We start from the raw sequence: 15,391 nt of genomic DNA on the forward strand, positions 1-15,391 counted from the left end.
GACATTCAGGGGGGAAGGGGCCGTAAACCATTTCCATGTTGCTGGGGGCTTCACTGAATAAACATTTTGTAGACTGTCCGGAGACTCATGACCTTGGTATGTGGTGGGGGAGGCAGGACAACATGGACTTCATCACCTTCTGATTATGGACCATTCAGAAGGTGCTGAATGGTTGGGGGTTGGAAATGTTTCCTCCCCTAACTACCAATGGGTTGGGGGGAGTGATGAGAAGACAAAGAAAAGAAGTTGGGTGTGGTAGTAGTTAGTTACTGTTTTGCACTGGAATGGTCAAGATCTGAGCTGAGGCCAGACCCTGGGACCATGTGCAACGGGCGCCTCCCCCCAGGGCCCTCTATGTCACGCGTGCCAGGTGTAGGAATGCAGAGTGGTATAGTGCGGCCTAAAACATCTTTTATTGTGTGTCATGGAGCTCCTACCTGGATATGGCTAGACCCTAGGCTTTGGCTCCGAAGCAATAAATAGGGGGAATAATTGAGGCTTTTGAAGAAATAGCTTGAGTCCAGACCTTGAGATGGAGTTTAATGACAGCTTTACTTGAATAAACGTTTATCCAAATAGTTTCAGGCTTTGTCTTGGTTCCAGCAGGCTTTAGCATTAAACTGGCAGGCAAACTCAACTCTGCTATATCTTTCTCTCACTCTTCTGTACTGACAGGCTGGCTGTATAACTTCTTCTGTATGCTGCACTTTTTCTCTGTAGTCTGACTCTAGGTTATGCCAGGGAACTTCTCTCCTGGGTCCTGAGGCTTCAAGCTTTGGCCTCCATGGCCAGCAAAGCTTAAGGTGCTCTGGCTGGCATGGGGACGTCCAGCAGAGATATGTACCCCTGCACATACTTCCTCTAGCTGGAGGTCAACTAAAACTGGAACTAACTGGTCCCCACTCTTCCTGCAGGAAGTAGGACTAGCCCACTTCTCTCCAGAGGGGGTTTAGAAGGGAATGGAAAGTTCCATTCTATCCAAGTACAGCTCTGCCGTGTTTTCTGCCAACTGCTGGTGAACCAGGCATATTAAATGTACATAACAGTTGCAAATGTGTGAAGATTGCCTGATCTGATCAGGGAGATGTGTTGAGGCCATCCCCTGTGATATTTTGTTGGATTGGATTACAAATAAAAGAGTTGAGCTCCATGTGGATTGTCTGGCTGCTGTATAAAGAAACCTCAAAACGTCGCCCCGTGACAGTCCCTCTCGCTGCAGTAAAGTCTATAGAAGCATTATCAGCAAATACCTTACTGACTGACTCCAATACTCGGCCATGCAGATTCAGGACCTTCTGGGTTCTCTCTCTCTTTCTGACGTACCGCAAAAATGGTGAGGTCTTTCACTCAGTAGATAATCATCAGAGGTGATTCTCTGAAATTTCTGCCTAGTCCAGTGAGGAGTGAGCACATGACACAGCTCTCACTTCCTCTGCTAACTCTTATCACTAGATTGGGCTAGGGGCAGACCTAAGCCCACACCCAACTTCCAGCAAGAGCCGCGTCAGGATTGTTAACCCCAACAAATCCATGTAAAAGCTATACTAAGTACAATACAATTCATTATACATTAAATTACATTACTTGATAAGAACTGTTTGCACGTACCCTGGTCTGCGGTACACTACCAAATACAGAGTGTGATACCCTGCATGATAGACAGTTGAGATCAGCCTGGTTTGAACAGGTTCTGGGCACAAGAACTGGCAACCAAATTGGGCAAACTGACTCTTTTCCCTCATTTGAATAAGTAACTGGTGTTTTTAAATGGTTAAGTGAATTCGGGCCACTTATCTCAGAAACAATGTCTCTGTTGAGGCTGTTCTTCTCCACTCCACCCCTCCAACTAGAAGGGTCTAGTTCAGCTAGAAACTGTATATAATGAGAGCAGTCAGAGCCCCTAGTGTTCTGCAGTTAGGGACCAGGGTTTAGTAGGAGAAACTCTGCCAATCTGCAGATAGGCTGCAAGAGAAGAAGCGACTGGACTGTTTGGGTCTCACTTCTAATTGATCGCTTGCAGGCATGAAAAACACGACTAGAGGGTTGGTGAACAACATGTTTTTTATTACTGATACTTTGAATGGACAATGCTAGAGATGAGCGAGTCGAAGTTGACGAAGTGGAATTCGATCCGAATTTCAGGAAAAATTTGATTTGTCCCAAAGTCGAATTTCATCGCACTTCGTGGTAACGACTTGGCTGCTGCACATGTTAGAACAAGGAAGTAAGAAGCCCAGGAGGGAGGAATCACCCATAATGCCATGCATGCAGCCATCCAGCCAATCAGCAGCTAGCCAGCCCCTGTGATGTCACAGCCCTATAAAAAGCCTCCTCCTGCCCGGTCTCTGCCATTTTCCAGTGAACTTCCAGTGCAGGGAGAGATGTGACAGGCACAAGGGACAGTTTTTAGGAAAGACTTTATTGTGGAAAAATAACTATTGAACAGTTCAGGGAAAGATTATTCATAGTGTAGGGATATAATAGGGAGGCATTATCCACACTGTTGAAATTGTGGTCTGATACAACCAGTTTTGGGGTGAATTTAGTTTATACAGTATATACAGTGAGGAACAGAAGTATTTGAACACCCTGCGATTTTGCAAGTTCTCCCACATAGAAATCATGTAGGGGTCTGAAAATCACATTGTAGGTGCATTCCCACTCTGAGAGACAGATTAAAAAAATTTTTTTCAGGAATTCACATTGTAAGATTTTAAATAATTTATTTGTCTTGCACTGCTGAACATAAGTATTTGAACACCTGAGAAAATCAGTTTTAATATTTGGTACAGAAGCCTTTGTTTGCAATTACAGAGGTCAAACGTTTCCTGTAGTTCTTGACCAGGTTTGCACACACTCCAACAAGGATTTTGGCCCAATCCTCCACACAGATCTCCTCTAGATCTGTCAGGTTTCGGGGCTGTCGCTGAGCAACACAGAGTTTCAGCTCCCTCCAAAGATGTTCTATTGGATTTAGGTCCGGAGACAGGCTAGGCCACTCCAGAACCTTGATATGCTTATTACGGAGCCACTTCTTGGTTATCCTGGCTGTGTGCTTCGGGTCGTTGTCATGTTGGAAAACCCAGCCACGACCCATCTTCAATGCTCTGACTGAGGGAAGGGGGTTGTTGCTCAAAATCTCACAATAAATGGCCCGAATTATCCTCTCCTTAATACAGTGCAGTCGTCCTGTCCCCTTCGCAGAAAAGCAGCCCCAAAGCATGATGTTACCACCCCCATGCTTCACAGTAGGGATGGTGCTCTTGGGATGCAACTCATCCTTCTTTTTCCTCTAAACACGACGAGTGAAGTTTAGACCAAAAAGTTTTACTTTGGTCTCATCTGACCACATGACTTTCTCTCTTTCTCTGGATCATCCAGATGATCATTGGCAAACTTCAGACGGGTCTGGACATGTGATGACTTGAGCAGGAGAACCCTACGTTCAATGCATGATTTGAAACCATGATGGCGTAGTGTTCTACCGACAGTGGCCTTTGAAACTGTGGTCCCAGCTCTCTTCATGTCATTGACCAGCTCCTCCCTTGTAGTTCTGTGCTAATTCCTCATCTTTCTTATCATTAGTGATACCACACGAGGTAAGATCTTGCATGGAGCCCCACTCCGAGGGAGACTGACAGTCGTCTTTAGCCTCTTCCATTTTCTAACAATTGCTCGAACAGTTGATCTATTTTCACCAAGCTGCTTGGCAAATGCCCCGTAGCCCTTTCCAGCCTTGCGGAGGTTCACAATTTTGTCTCTGGTGTCTTTTGACAGCTATTTGGTCTTTCCCATAGTAGTAGTTGGCGTCTGACTGACTGTGGGGTGGACAGGTGTCTTTAAAGAGCTCAGACAGGCGCTACTAAATTAGATTAATGAGTGGAGTAGATGTAGACTTATTAAAGGCACAGTAAGAGGTCTTTGAGAGCCAGAATTCTTGCTGTTTCTCAGGTGTTCAAATACTTATGTTCACCAGTGCAAGACAAATAAATTCTTTAAAAATCATATAATGTGATTTCCTGATTCTTTAAAAAAAATGCTGTCTCTCATAGTGGCAATACACCTACAATATGAATTTCAGACCCCTCCATGATTTCTAAGTGGTAAAACCTGCAAAATCGCAGGGTGTTCAAATACTTCTGTTCCTTACTGTAAGTACATCCTGTGGGGATTCGCTCTGGTAGACAGGACAAGTGGGTGCAGTATAGAGGCAAAGACACGTTTGTAACTCAAAAACTGCAGTGTTTATTCACACTAGTTGCAGGTTCACAGTATGACAAAACAGTTCATACAGAAAAAACATTCACCTTTGATCCTAGGTGTTTAATCCACCCCCGGCTGAATGCTCAGCCTCAGAAAGTCCACCTGCATGCTTTAGGCGGCCTGCTTGCCCGACACACTGTATTCAGCTTTCAGCCCAAACACAGGCCTCAGATCTCAGATCTCAGCAGAGTTTCACACATTTCCATTGTCAGAGAGGAGTAATCCACCCACCTGACACTGCTGGCTGTTTTTTATAGGCCTGTCAAAATCCGGCCTGGACCTTGGGATGTAGTCACCCACCCAGCACTTTGACTACTCCCAGTAGGAGCCATCCCAGATCAGCTATTTACAGCCGTACTAGATAGCAAGGTTTCAAACAGCAACTGCTGCTGGCACAGAAAACCGGCTCTTACTCCACCAAGGCCAGTAACCTCGGTGACACAAACCCTTTTATCTACGATGATTCCTTGTACCTTCTTCAATACCTCCCCCCTTTGTTAAACCCTGAGGGGGTGAACACACGCCAGACAGTGCACTCAGGACAGGGCATTCACGTTTCCCTGCAAGCGGCCTGCCCTGTGTTCTATGGAGAACTTAAAGTTCTGTAAGGACAGGAACCACCTGGTGACTCAGGCATTTCTCTCTTTGGCCTGGCTCATCCACTTGAGAGGGGAGTGGTCAGTCACCAGGCAGAACTTTCTCCCCAACAAATAGTAGCGGAGAGACTCGAGTGCCCCCTTGATAGCCAGGCACTCTCTCTCCACTATACTGTACCTGGTTTCGGCTGGGGTAAGCTTGCGGCTTAGGAAGACAACGGGATGGTCCTCCCCGTTAACTTCCTGAGACTGTACAGCACCGAGGTCTACTTCAGAGGCGTCCGTTTGTACTATACATTTCCCGCTTAAAGTCAGGCGTCACCAAAACCTGGGACCCACACAGGGCTGACTTCAAAGTGGAGAACGCCTCTTCCGCCCAATCATCCCAGCGAACCATCACCAACCTGCGTCCCTTCAAGAGCCCTGTCAATGGCGTGGCCACTGTAGCAAAGTGGGGAACAATCCTCATGTAATAGCCCACCATTCCCAGGAATGACTTTATTTGCCTAGTGGTGGCAGGTCGGGGCCAATTCCAAATTGCCTCTATTTTGTTCACTTGAGGTTTGATAACTCTGCGCCCAATGACATACCCCAGGTACTTAGTCTCTTCTAACCCTATTGCGCATTTTTTTTGGATTAGCAGTTAGCCCAGCCTTCCTAAGGGAGTCCACTACATCCTGTACTTTGGGTAGGTGACTTTCCCAGTAATATCAGGTAAGCTGAAGCGTACCGAAGATGTGGACGCAGCACAATGTCCATGAGCGGGGGTGCCATGCAAACCAAAGGGTAACACCTTGTACTGATACAGCTCCTCCGGTATGATGAAGGCAGTTTTCTCTTTAGCAGCCTCTGTTAAAGGCATCTGCCAATACCGTTTTGTAAAGATCCAAAACTGAAAAATACCGGGCTTGTCCTAACCTCTCAAATAGCTCATCGACTCGGGGCATGGGATATGCATCGAACTTAGAGATCTCGTTTAGTTTTCGGAAATCGTTACAAAACCTGTGTAACGTCCGGCTTGGGTATTTGCACTATAGGACTAGCCCACTCACTTTTATATTCCTCAATGACGTCTAGCCTCAGCATCATCTGCACTTCCTCCAAGATGGCTTGTCGCCGAGCCTCGGGTATCCGGTATGGTTTTAGCCAGACTTTCGCCTGAGGCTCAGTGACAAAATCATGCCGAATTGTGGAAGTGCGTCCAGGGAGATCCGAAAACACAACCGTGTTCCAGCTAATAAACTTCCTGGCCTCCCGAGCCTGCTTAAAGGAGATGCTGTCAGCAATTCTTACTGTGGCAGCAGCTTCCCTTGCTTCAGACAGGGGCCAAAACCGCTTCCCCTAGAAAAACTGGCTGCGGGCTGTCTTCAGTACAGGTTTCCCAATCTTTCCACGGTTTGAGTAAATTTACATGGTACACCTGCTCCTGCTTTCGCCTCCCTGGCTTGTGTACCTTGTAATTTACCTCTCCAATTTTCTTATGTACCTCGTAGGGCCCCTGCCACCTGGCCAGGAAATTACTGTCCACGGTCGGCACCAGAACCAAAACCCGATCACCCAGGTTAAAGATCCGGACCTGAGCCTGACGATTATAGATCCGACTCTGGGCTTGTTGAGCGGCCTCCATATGCTCCCTGACAAGAGGCAAAACAGTCTCTATTCGCTGTTGCATCTTGGTAACATACTCAAGGACATTTTTATGCAGAGAGGGTTGCTGTTCCCACGCCTCTTTGGCTACGTCCAAAAAATTGCGAGGATGTCTGCCATATATACACTCACCTTAAGAATTATTAGGAACACCTGTTCTATTTCTCATTAATGCAATTATCTAGTCAACCAATCACATGGCAGTTGCTTCAATGCATTTAGGGGGGTGGTCCTGGTCTCCTGAACTCCAAACTGAATGTCAGAATGGGAAAGAAAGGTGATTTAAGCAATTTTGAGCGTGGCATGGTTGTTGGTGCCAGACGGGCCGGTCTGAGTATTTCATAATCTGCTCAGTTACTGGGATTTTCACGCACAACCATTTCTAGGGTTTACAAAAAATGGTGTGAAAAGGGAAAAACATCCAGTATGCGGCAGTCCTGTGGGCAAAAATGCCTTGTGGATGCTGGAGGTCAGAGGAGAATGGGCCGACTGATTCAAGCTGATAGAAGAGCAACGTTGACTGAAATAACCACTCGTTACAACCGAGGTATGCAGCAAAGCATTTGTGAAGCCACAACACGCACAACCTTGAGGCGGATGGGCTACAACAGCAGAAGACCCCACCGGGTACCACTCATCTCCACTACAAATAGGAAAAAGAGGCTACAATTTGCACGAGCTCACCAAAATTGGACTGTTGAAGACTGGAAAAATGTTGCCTGGTCTGATGAGTCTCGATTTCTGTTGAGACATTCAAATAGTAGAGTCCGAATTTGCGTTGTTACCACTGTGCAGGCTGGTGGTGGTGGTGTAATGGTGTGGGGGATGTTTTCTGGGCACACTTTAGGCCCCTTAGTGCCAATTGGGCATCGTTTAAATGCCATGGGCTACCTGAGCATTGTTTCTGACCATGTCCATCCCTTCATGACCATCATGTACCCATCCTCTGATGGCTACTTCCAGTAGGATAATGCACCATGTCACAAAGCTCGAATCATTTCAAATTGGTTTCTTGAACATGACAATGAGTTCACTGTACTAAAATGGCCCCCACAGTCATCAGATCTCAACCCAATAGAGCATCTTTGGGATGTGGTGGAACGGGAGCTTCGTGCCCTGGATGTGCATCCCTCAAATCTCCATCAACTGCAAGATGCTATCCTATCAATATGGGCCAACATTTCTAAAGAATGCTATCAGCACCTTGTTGAATCAATGCCACGTAGAATTAAGGCAGTTCTGAAGGCAAAAGGGGGCCCAACACAGCATTCCCTTACGTCCTACCAGCAGCACAGATGGGGTTAACTGCCCCCTGTGGACTGGTAGGACCGGCGGAATTTTTAATGAGCCCAAGAACCAATAAGCGATGTTCAGCTCCCTCAAAGGGAGGAGATAGCCCCCCAGCCCACCGTGTTTTTTTCTGTCCTTTGGACAGGTGGACTGGCGTGGGGCTTCCCTTTTGGGGAGCTGAAGTGTGCAGTGGAGGGAGCTCTATCGTTCTTTCTAAAGAGATTGCCCCTCTGCCTCTTTCTTTTCTCTTATTGCGGCGCTTTTATTTAAAGCTTGTACCTGGGGGGGGTGGCCCTCCCCCCCCTCTTCCTCCGCGCTGGTTTCGGAGGCGCAGCTGTGCCCGTCTGTTCTCGCCGCGCTAGTATCGGCGCCCTGGGCGCCGCCATCTCCGGAAGTGACGTGCATGTGCGCAACGTCACTTCCGGTTTCTCGATTTCTCCGGCGGCACGGGATATTTTCTCCTCACCTCACGCTTCCAGGGGACATCTGGCACAGTCTAGGATTGTTAGAGTGTGTGTGTGAAGGTCTGAGCCTATAATAAGGCTCCATTAGAGGGTTAGAACTCTGGACGTAGTTCTCAGTGGCAGTCCCACCCAGGGGCGGAGCTTTCCCTTCTTAAACTCCCAGAGCCTGTCATTCAGTCTCTGGTTGCGTTGCTTTGACAAGCTAGCTCCAGAGTCCCCTGCGCTTGGCATATTTTCATTGCTATTGTGTATTTTTCCAGCTCTATTTTCTTCAAGTGCTGGTGGGCGTCCCATATGGTCTCTTTGCACCTCTGTGGGTTTTTTGTTGGTGTTATAACCTATCTTTTTCTGTTACAGTGATGGCTTCCCCTAGGGATTCGGATCAGCAGCGGAAGTCTGGGGCCAAGAGAAAGCACTTGGCCTGTTACGACTGTAACACACCCTTGGACGACAACTGCCCTTACTCCAGGTGTGAAAGTTGTCGCACACAAACAGCCACGGAACCCACGATGCAGGAGATGTTCCAGTGGACCAAGACCTATGTGGACGATTCCATAAAGGGAGTAGTGCGCCTACTTAACGAGAGGCTACCAGGACCCTCCCAGGCTCCTATGGAAGTAGCTGCACCAGTCGAAAGACCCACCCCCTGTTTGATGGGGTCATCTTCTGAGGAAGAAGAACTAACTTCTTGTTTCTTTCCACCAGAGAAAACACAGAAGTTGCTGAAGTCCATCAGGTCGGGGGACCATGATGTTGACATGGGGGAGTCCTCCGATCCCGCCGGCCGGACACAGCGTGTCTTTAGGGCGGATGAGACCCTTCTTTCTGTGATGCGCACAGAGTGGAGAAAGCCTGAAAAAGGTCCAGTCCTCACCAGGAAATTTAAACTTATGTTTCCGATGGCTAAATCCTTGGTGGAATCGTGGGGTTCCATTCCCAAGGTGGACATGGCGATAGCCAAGTTGTCCAGGCGCACTCTGGTCCCAGCAGACGATGGGTCTAGTCTGCAGGACCCTCTAGATCGAGGGCAGAGTTCACCCTGAGATGGGGTTACGCGGCGGCCGCTGCCTCCGCCTCGACATCCATTGCGGCCACTGAAGCTGCCTCCTTCCTACGCTGCAAGCTGAACCAGATTCAGACAGACGTTGACCAGAGCGTTTCCCGGGATGACATCTTGACCGCATTCAAATCAGTCAATCTGGCCATGGATTTTCTGTGCAATTCCGCTCAGATGCAGTTAAAGCTGGCAGCCAAAACAATGGCCCTGGTCTCAGCCGCCCGTAGACCACTATGGCTGAAACCATGGAATGCGGACAACGCGTCCAAGTTTAATTTATGTGGGCTCCCCTTAGAGCCGGACAGGCTGTTCGGATCCGATTTGGATAAGATTATGGAGGGACTCTCCGACAAGAAAGGGAAGAGTCTTCCCCAGCAGCCCTTTCGGGGACGCACCAGGCAGGATCGCGGAGGACGTTCAGGGCAGCAAGCTAGGCGTAGAGATTGGGGAGGATCGTCTCGTAGATCCTCGAGACGCCCCCGCAAACCCACCAGGGAGGCGAAACCTTCCTGACTATGGGCCTCCCAGAGGCTCTTGGTTAAACCCTGCTGCCCCTGCCGTGACTCCTCTAGATTTTCCCGTACCCCTCCCCCAGATTCCCGTGGGGGGCCGTCTCTCCCACTTCAAACATATTTGGGCCCAGCAGATTGTAGACCCCTGGGTTCAGGGTATAGTTTCTGCCGGTTACCGGGTAGATCTCATCTCTCTCCCCCCAGAAAGATTCATCGCCACGCGAAGTCTCGGGCCTGCCAAACAGAAGATCCTAGAGTCCTACATACAGGACTATATTTCCAAGGGAGCTCTGGAGGAGGTACCGGTAGGGGAGAGAGGCCTAGGGATTTATTCTCCAGTATTCCTGGTTCCCAAGAAGACGGGAGATCTCCGGATGATCATCGACTTGAGATTCCTCAATCGATTTGTAAGGAAAACTAGGTTTCGGATGGAAACCATAAGGTCAGTCAGCCACATCCTCAACCCTGGGGACGTCATGGCTACTCTGGACCTCAAGGATGCTTACCTCCACATCCCGATCCATCCCGCCTCCCGGAAGTTCCTCAGGATCGCGGTCCAGATTTCAGGGGTTCGCAGGCATTTTCAGTTTGCCGCTCTTCCCTTCGGAATCTCTTCTGCCCCTCTTATCTTCACCAAGGTGGTGGTGTCGGTGGTGGCAGCTTTGAGACTTCAAGGACTGACTATTGTTCCTTATCTGGACGATTGGCTTTTCATAGCCTCTTCAGTTCCGATCCTTACCCACCATCTTCAGATCGCAATCTCCTTTCTCCTCCGCCTGGGCTGGATTATCAACTGGCAGAAGTCGAATGTGAGCCCATCGACTTCAATTCAGTATTTAGGATTCATGGTCGACTCTGTGGAGATGTCCCTCCAGTTGACTCTAGAAAGGAGAGCGCGGATTCAGGACCTGGCAAGGGTCCTTTACGTCCCTCGTCGAGTCTCCGTCCGGACTCTCATGAAGATGCTGGGGCTCATGTCAGCGGCTGCGAACGCAGTCCCTTGGGCGCTATGGCACCTCCGTCCTCCTCAGTCGGAGGTCTTAGACTTATGGAACGGCAGCCCTGCGGGGCTAGATTCCCTGTGCTCCCTGTCCAGTCAAACCCGGAATTCCCTCAGATGGTGGTTCCATCTGCCAGTAGGGAAGTCTATGACCCAACCAGTTTGGCTCATATTGACTACAGACGCGTCCCTTGTAGGCTGGGGGCGCTCACCTGGACGGATCCCCAGTGCAGGGATCTTGGTCTCCTTTGGAGCGGCGTCTCTCTTCCAATCTTCGCGAGATGCGAGCTACCTGGCTAGCCCTCCTTCACTTCGCCCCTCAGATCCGGGGCTCAGCAGTGAAAGTCCAGTCAGACAATATGACTGCGGTTCTCTACATAAACAAGCAGGGAGGCACAAGATCATTGCCCCTTCTGTCAGAGAACGGGGTAATTCTTCGGTGGGCAGAGATGAACCTTTCCCATCTATCTGCCACTCATAATCGAGGCTCCCTCAATATGATTGCGGACCGCTTAAGTCGAGGATTACCGACCATGGAGTGGTCTCTGCATCCGGAGATCTTCAGGCAGTTAGTTCACAGATGGGGTATGCCAGAGGTGGATCTCATGGCGACCAGGTTCAACGCCAAGGTGCTGAGGTTCTGTTCCCTGTACAGGGAAGACAACCCCCTGGCGATAGATGCTCTGTCGATACCGTGGAGGTTCAGGCTGGCTTACATCTTCCCTCCGTTTTCCATGATACCGAGGGTATTGACGAAAATCCATCAGGATCAGGCCTCGGTAATAGCCATCATACCGTTCTGGCCCAGGAGATCCTGGTTTACCCAGCTCATTCAGATGAGTCGGGGACAATACTGGAGGCTCCCCCCGGAGCAGACCCTGGTGTCGTGGGACACTCACCTCTGCCTAGATCTGCACAGGTTCAACCTGACAGCCTGGAGGTTGATCAGTCCCTTCCCAACATAGAAGGGCTCTCCGAGTCGGTCCTGAGCAGAGTCTACGAAGAAGGCCTACTCCAGAATCATGAAAATCTTCATGTCGTGGTGTGATTCCAAACAGGTGGCGTCTGCAGATCCGCCCCTTCCTGCGATATTACAATTCCTTCAGGATGGATTAGATAAAGGTCTCTCTCCAGCTACTTTGAGAGTACAGATATGTGCCATCTCGGCCTGCCTTAACAGGCCACATTCTCGGGACCCACTCATCAAACGCTTCCTGAAGGGAGCTGAAAGACTAAAGCCTACTATACTGAAACCTATTCCCCAGTGGGATCTTTCAGTAGTGCTCAGGGGGTTAGCATCTCCCCCCTTTGAGCCATTGGAGGAGGTGGAATTAAGATTTTTGACCTTAAAGGTGTTTTTTCTTCTGGCTGTAGCTTCAGCCAAGAGGATCTCTGAACTACAGGCTTTTTCTGCAATTCATCCTTACATCATCTTCTTGCAGGACAGAGTACTCCTGAAGTTTTTACCCTACTTCAGGCCTAAGGTTCCAACCTTCCAAAATATTAACCAGGTAATCTCTTTACCAGTTTTGTTTTCAGCCTCCTCCTCTGATACTCCAGCCAGACACCCGCTGGATATTTCGAGGTGCCTCCAGGTCTATGTGGATAGATCCAGAGAGTTCAGGATAGATGAGAATCTCCTCATCCTGTTTGCCGGTAAGTCTTAAGGCCGTAAAGCGTCTAAAGCTACCATTAGTCGCTGGATCAAGGAAGCCATTAGGGAGGCTTTTGTCTCCCAATCTCTAGCTCCTCCGGAGTTTATGACGGCCCATTCTACTAGGGCTGTCTCCACCTCTGTTGCGGAGAGAAGACTTCTCCCCTTAGAGTTGATCTGTAAGGCGGCTTCCTGGAGCTCTGAGTCAACCTTCATCTCCCATTATAGGATAGATGCTAGGGTGGCAGAGTTTTCGGCTTTTGGGCAGACAGTTCTTAGTTCTGCCAGGCATGAGGACCCTCCCTAGGGGATTCTTCTTGCTATCTCCCCATCTGTGCTGCTGGTAGGACGTAAGGGAATCGTTAATTTCTAACGATAATTTGTTTTCCCTTAGTCCTAATAGCAGCACACAAATTTCCCACCCTAGGTACATTATGCTTGTTACAGACACGGTGGGCTGGGGGGCGATCTCCTCCCTTTGAGGGAGCTGAAGATCGCTTATTGGTTCTTGGGCTCATTAAAAATTCCGCCGGTCCTACCAGTCCACAGGGGGCAGTTAACCCCATCTGTGCTGCTGTTAGGACTAAGGGAAAACAAATTATCGTTAGAAATTAACGATTAGTATGGTGTTCCTAATAATTCTTTAGGTGAGTGTATGTCACCATTCAAAGGGTGAGAACCTAGTAGAGGCCTGGGGCACCTCTCGCACAGCGAACATGAGATAGGGTAGAAGAAGGTCCCAGTCCTTCCCATCTTTAGACACCACCTTTTTTAACATGTTTTGTTAAACCTCTCAACTAGACCGTCCTTTTGCGGATTGTACACCGACGCCCATAACTGTTTAATATGCAGCAATTTACAGAGTTCCCTCATGACCTTGGACATAAAAGGGGTCCCTTGGTCAGTCAGAACCTCTTTAGGTAGACCCACTCGGGAGAACATCTCCATTATCTCAATAGCTATAAGTTTAGTCGATGTATGTCACAGTGGCACCGCCTCCGGGTACCAAGTGGCGTAGTCTAGGGCGACCAGGATGAGTTGGTGTACTCTAACGGACTTCGGTACCGAGCCTACGAGGTCCATAGCCATTCGCTCAAACGGTACCTCGATGATCGGGAGAGGTACCAAGGGACTGCGGAAAAGGCGCTGGGGGCTAGTTGCCTGGCAGTTCGGGCAAGATTTACAGAATTCGTCCACCTCTCTAAACACACTGGGCCAGTAAAACCATTGTAATATCCAGTCCTGTGTTTTCTGCATTCCCAGATGACCCCCGAGAACATGTTGGTGGGCTAACTCTAACACAAGTTTGCGGTAAGCCTGGGGCACCACCAACTGTTCAATATGTTCAGCCCACAGTTGGTTTACCTGATACAACATATCCTGATGAACCACAAAACGGGGGAACACTCACTCTGCCCCCGATTGTTGTGGTTCAATACATTTTCCCAGGCTCGGGATAGGGTTGGGTCTCGGTGTTGGGCGGTACCAAAATTATCCCCGGAGACATTGAGGTCTGCCAGCTCAGGCCCTGCCAGCTCAAGCCCTGGACCGCACCAGCGGAGCCCTTACTAGGGACACCAGACTCCCTGAGTCCAGAAGGGCCTCCGCTGGAGTGTCTCCCACTTCCACCTGGCACAAGTGATTTAGAGTTTCTGGGGTACCTGCTGCACACAGCTTCCTGGCATATATTGTATTGTTCGGCAATTGTGTGCGGTTCTGCTGCGATACTGCAGGTATATAGAGGGACAAGCGTTATTAGAACAAATAATTTCTACTGGTGTGATATACCAGTCGCCCCCCAAAAAAACTGATTGAAGCGGGGTGTTATATACCAATATACTTTCTTTATAGTGCATTTGGGTACTGTATAGTGCATTTGCGCATGTGCGTACGCGAAAATTATATTGCCGATATTTTGCATTGAAAAACTAAATAAATGGAGATCGCAAATTTGAATAATACATCTGGTATGTCACTGTCCATGTTGTGGGACTATTTGTGCACTTCTAATAATTATTTCTTGGCTGCAAATATGAGCTGAAGGTTTTTCAGGTTCGCCTGCCATTAAAATGAATGGAACCCGCCGCGAACTTGCGGTTCGCGTACATTTGATCGAATTTGCGAGATCACGTTCGCGAACCGTCCCGGCAGATGTTAGTCCATCACTACAGGTATATGCTGTTATGGGGGCAGTAGTGACTGGTATATGCTGTTATGGGGGCAGTAGTGACTGGTATATGCTGTTATGGGGCAGAAGTGACTGGTATATGCTGTTATGGGGGCAGTAGTTACTGGTATATGCTGTTATAGGGCAGTAGTGGCTGGTATATGCTGTTATAGGGCAGTAGTGACTGGTATATGCTGTTATGGGGGCATCGTTACTGGTATATACTGTTATGGGGGCAGTAGTGACTGGTATATGCTGTTATGGGGGCAGTAGTGACTGGTATATGCTGTTATGGGGGCAGTAGTGACTGGTATATGCTGTTATGGGGGCAGTAGTGACTGGTATATACTGTTATGGAGCAGTAGTGTCTGGTATATACTCTTATGGGGCAGTAGTGACTGGTATATGCTGTTATGGGGGCAGTAGTGACTGGTATATGCTGTTATGGGAGCAAGAGTGACTGGTATATGCTGTTATGGGGGCAGTAGTGACTGGTATATGCTGTTATGGGGGCAGTAGTGTCTGGTATATACTCTTATGGGGCAGTAGTGACTGGTATATGCTGTTATGGGGGCAGTAGTGTCTGGTATATACTCTTATGGGGCAGTAGTGACTGGTATATGCTGTTATGGGGCAGTAGTGACTGGTATATGCTGTTATGGGGCAGTAATAACTGGTATATGCTGTTATGGGGCAGTAATGACTGGTATATGCTGTTATGGGGGCAGTAGTGACTGGTAT

This window comes from Bufo bufo, chromosome 5, assembly GCF_905171765.1.
Source record: "Bufo bufo chromosome 5, aBufBuf1.1, whole genome shotgun sequence".
Lineage (NCBI taxonomy): Eukaryota > Metazoa > Chordata > Amphibia > Anura > Bufonidae > Bufo > Bufo bufo.